We start from the raw sequence: 5,413 nt of genomic DNA on the forward strand, positions 1-5,413 counted from the left end.
CTGTCCATTAATAGGAGCCAGGCAGCATAATGAGACATCAGTGAACTCAGCTGCACACTGGGAACCACATTTGGGATGCAGGGCCACAGCCTCAGGCCAGTCCCCATTAGCCGGTGGCAGACCTGGAGCCAGGCAGGGTCTCAGGGTAGGTGACAGGGTTGAAGAACCACTGGTGAGAACCGGAGCCCAGGAGCCAGCAATCTGGAGGGAAGGCCCTGAGCTCTAGAGAGATGCTTAAATCTGGGGGATCCGGGAAAGGCCAGCTGGGGGCAAGGGTCACAAGTAGGCAACCAAAGAGCAAGGGACTATGGGCCAGGGCTGGAAGGCTGCAGAGATGGCTCCTGGAACCACCAGGCATGGGGTCAAAGAAGAAGACAGTTACATGGTCAGCACCAAGGGAGACCAGCCCCTGGCCACTGGCTGACCCTCCCTAGGCAAGGCCACCAGCACATGGTCCAGTCCTTAGGACCCCTCTACAAACCCACTCTGGGCCTCCTGCAGGCCTACAAAGGCCATCACCAGCAGATGGGGCCCCCTGCCTACAGCCCACAGAGAGGTCCCTCAGCGGCCACATTTCCTGGGTCACTAAGCAGTGCTGTAAACTCCATAAAATGTCATTTTGGAATAGCAATCAGCATCCCAAAGGGAGAGCAGGGTAAAGAGGAAGGCAGCAACCGAGGCAACCACCCTGGGAAGCAGTGCAGTGTGAGCAGGGAGGGATCTCTGCAGCCCCTGGATTCTCCAAGCCTGCTGTCCTCAAGTGGAACTGCAGAAGGGACACTAACCCACCTGGCAATTTCTGAGGCAGCTCTTGCAGTCCTGCGTCACATGGAACCGCCCAACCTAGAATCACGGCATTGATTTCAGCCCGAGCCAACAACTGCCACTAGGTGGCGCCAGGCTGCCAGGGAGCCGCTCCTTTTCCTCGCTGTGGGGTCAGGTTCCTGTTGAAGGCAGAGCCCTGCCTGACTGGTTTATCTGGGTGCTTCTGACACCAGCTGGCACAGAGTGGGGACTTGAAGAATGTGTAAATGGATGGACAAGTGGGTGAGTGCAAGGATGGATGATGGATGATGGATGGATGGATGAATGGATGGAATGACCCCTAAGGGAGTGGTCACCTTCCTCCTTTAAGTAGCCACTGGAGATGAAGTTGGAGATGTGCCCTGGGTCATCAAGAACACACCTGCCCCAATTCCACCTGAGCTCCAGGGCCTGGAAGAAGGTCTTTAATGCACAAACTGGTAGGGATCTGGTCTGCCCTTTGTCCCAGGAGACAGAGAGCTAGAGGTCACTGGGGGTACCCTCAGCCTGCAGCTATGTCCCCTGGGATCATCAAGGAGAGTGCCTCCCTGTGCCCAGTTCCCACCCTGGCCTGGGCAACCATCGTCAGCACCTTCCCACCGTGTCCCTGGGTGGCCGTCAGGTTCCAGGACTCCCTTTGTACTACCTTAGTTCAAAGTCATTTCTTTGTGGGAAGGCCCTGACCTTCACTCCCACCCCTCACTGCCCTCCTCTGACCTGGGTTTTCTTCTCAGCCATCACCTCCTTTTTGTTGCTTGTTTGTTTGGCAAATGCTGAGTGTTCCCCACTGGTGCCAGCTTCACAGTGCTCTGCAGAGTTCAGAACAGAGTGGGAAGAGGGTACCTCTGCCTGGCCCTGCACAATACACAGCCCTCCTGGTCAGAGGTCCATGCTGCCCAAATTAGAGCACATAGAGAATGCACCTGCTTTCTTCCTAAAAACAGCTTTAATTGCACTTTTTCTTGAATAAAGTTAGCATATCTTTATTGCAGAAAATGTAGAAAATACAGCTATAAAAAAATAAAAACCATATGTTATCTTACTAACCAAAAAAAAAGAAATAGTGTCTTCTTTACTGTAGTTCCTTTTGGTGTTTTTATTTTCTGTGCCAATTTTTTAAGTGAAAAGAGTCATATTGTGAAGACTTCTGTACATATGGAATTATAATGTGAAGGCTTCTGTTGTGTGGTTTCTTTTTATTATCTAACAATTTGGTTGCATATTTTTTCTATGAATAACATTGTCAATGATTTCTGTATAATTTAGACAGATAGATGGGTGTATGGATGGATGGATGGATGAGATCCTTCATTCACCAATTAGTCCTCTATAAATGGGTATTTAAGTCACACCTGTTCTAAAATTTTCAAATAAGTGTTTTCTCATTGACTAGAAGACTTGGTGGCATGGATATCTTCTCCTTTAAGTCTGCTTCCCTCTAAGCTGAGCAGTACAGGCACCCACACGGACAGGAGAGGAGGTCACCAGCTGGGTGACGTGGTAGTCTACTGGCAAGGTGAGGGTCTTGCTCCAATTTCATTAGACCCCGAGTGGTCTCACCTGAGATGCCGGAGAGTTGTAAGGGACAGCAGCGAGAATCAGAGAAGTCTTTTCCTCTCCTGCCCTATCTTAGGGAAGCAAGTGCCCAGCTCCCAGCCGTGCAGGGCCTCAGCTCTGTGGGTGACTTGCTCCCATGACACTCTCACAGTGAATGTCCCTGGCAGGCCACCGGCCCCCTGCCTTTCTTGCTGTAGGGTCACCTGGGTAGCAGTAGTGACATCTTCTGGGCTTCTACAGGGCTGCTGCTCATAGGCAGCTGTGCAAGGTTTCAGAGGGACTTGGCCCAGGTCCCCACTTGGCCCTGCCTGACTGAGCCCCAGCACCCCTCACCTGCACCCACCCCCATGAGCCTCCTCTATCCTCACAGGCAGCATTTCGCTTTGCCTCCTTGCAGGGCAGCCCCACCTCTGCCAGGCTCTGGCAGGAGCAGCCGCACTCACCCACCCCACCAGCGTCTGTGCCAGGGGCTAAGTGGGCAGGAATTCAAAGGGATGGCCTGGCTTTGGAGTCCATGCTAACCCCTACATGATGCCGCTTTGGTCTGCCTCAGTTTCCCTCACTCATCAAACACATGGAGGCCCCTGCTGATGTCCCCTACCTATCAGAGGGGCCCCTGACACCAAGAACATGGCCACATCTCCCACCTGCCCAGGACTTCCCCACTTGGGCTGAGGCAGGGCAGGAAGTGTTGGTCTCCCAAGATGTTCCTGTCTTGTTGTTCTGGCACCAGAAAGAAGTCTTGTTGTCCCTCCATCACACCTCTGGTCAGCCTTGCCATAGCTGTCACATCCTTGGTGGCATTCCTATGGGTCCAGGTGTCAGCTGGGCCAGGTACAGATGGGTAGGAGTCAGAGCGGCCCTGCGCTGTGCACCTGGATGCAGGTCATGCTCCATTCAGCTGCAGGTCCTTCCTTGCAAGGGCTCAGGGACACAGGGAACTTCCGGGTGCCAGGCATCTGACACTTTCTGCACATTATCTCCAACCAAGCTTCCAAACAGCCTCATGAAGTCAGTGCTGTATTGATCCCCCTTCTACACAGAAAGAATTGAGACTTAGATATAGATGTGTAGACAATGGAATATTATTCAGCCATAAAAGTGTGAAACTCTGTCATCTACAACATGGATGGACTGGAGGTCATTATAAGTGAAATAAGCAGACACAGAAAGACACTTATTTTGTGTTCTTCCTCATACATGGAAGTTTAAAAAGTTGATTTCAGCAGGTTTGAGCAACGTAGTGACTTAGTGTGACCCTGTCTCAAAATTGAAAATTAAAAAAGGCTGGGGATGTAGATCAGTGTGAAGGTCTTGGGTTCCATCCTCAGCAGCATACACATGTGTATGTGTATATATATATATATATCTGCACATACATTGATTTCATAGAAGCAGCAAGAACACTGGCCACTAAAGACTGGGCAGGGGAGGCAGAAGGGGCACACAGGGAGGCCAGGGGATGGAGACCAGCGTAATTAGACAGGAGGGTAAGTCTGAGTGTGCTACAACGCGGGAGGGTGATTCTGGTTCACAGTAGTTTATATTGTATGTTTTATAAAAATCAAGAAAGGAGGAGTATAAAGCTTCTCAACACAAAGAAATGATAAATGCTGAAGAGACGGGCATGCTAATTACTGTGATTTGATCAAATACCTTATATACATGTATCAAATTACCACACTCTACCCCATAGATATAATTATTATACATTAATTAAATGTAAATATATAAAAATAAGATATATAAATATATAAGATAAATATAAAGACAAGTGAAAGTCTGTAGTATCTATGAATTCCTTATAGGACAAACTCCGGGAGCAGCCCTGGCTTTTTGCCTCCAAGTACCCATGCCTGTGCCCACCTGCAGGGGAAAGACAATCTCAATACATATCTTATTTTTGAACATTAGCCATGCAAAAAGCCTTCAATTTTGTGCAGTTTAACATCCCACACTTCCAAATAGAGTCCCTGGCCACTGTTAGAGATTGAGTAAGACTTGTCTCACTGTGTGACCTGATGTGCCTCAGTTTACCCATCTACACAATGGCAATGATGATGGCATACACCTCATAGGCTTGTTGGGGTGTTAAACTCGTACGAGTGAATATGCTAACTCTCTTAGCTCAAGAAAACTCTCCCAGGGGCAGGGGATTTGGTGTTCTAAGAGATGCAGCTCAAAGGCTTCCGCTCAAATTTCAAAGGAAGGTCTGGGAGGTCAGGAAATATGTGGCCTTAGAGGGTGACTCATGAAACTGTGGGGGTGAAGCAGAAGCTACGGTGGAGCTCCCAGAAGGTTGGAGATGGCAGGTGAAACATGGCCGAGGAGAGCTGCAGGTGGTAAGCAGAGCCTAAGGGAGAGGCCATGTGGACCGCACCCACCAGGCCCAGGAGCGGGGCCTCCCAAGCCCTGTGGCCCTCACATCTCACCACCATTTGCCCCGAAAGCCAGGCATGGAGCTACAGGCTTCAGCCTCACATTGCTCCTCGTCCTTTCTGCTCCCCACTCCTCCCTTTTGCAATGGGAATGTTTAGCCTATGCCGCTGTATCTTGGAAGCACATGACTTGTTTTTTTTTTTCCAGGGGATCCCAGCTAAAAGTCTGCCTTGAATCTGAGAGAATTTGGACTTAGACTTTTTTTTTTTTCATGGTACCAGGGATCGAACTCGGGACCTTGCGCTTGCAAGGCAAGCAGCAGAACTACTGAGCTAAATCCCCAGCCCAAATTAACCATCTTTTTTTTTTTTTTTGGTACAGGGGATTGAACTTGGGTCCTTGCGCTTGCACAGCAGGTGGCGAAACCACTGAGCTAAATCCCCAGCCCTGGACTTAGACTTTTGAGTAATGCTGGAACTGTCAAGACTTTGGAGAATGCTGGAGATGGACTAAGTGCATTTTCATTATGAGATTGACATGATTCTTTGGAAGCCTGGGGCAGCATGTTACAGTTTAAATATGGAGTGTCCCCTAAAGGCTCATGCATTGAGAGCTTGATGCACAGGCAACAGTGTTCCAGGATGTGGACTAGAGAAGTGACCAGATCATGAGG

This window comes from Heterocephalus glaber, unplaced genomic scaffold, assembly GCF_053883595.1.
Source record: "Heterocephalus glaber isolate CG9 unplaced genomic scaffold, H.glaber_assembly_v1.0 deba00001150, whole genome shotgun sequence".
Taxonomy (NCBI): Eukaryota; Metazoa; Chordata; class Mammalia; order Rodentia; family Bathyergidae; genus Heterocephalus; species Heterocephalus glaber.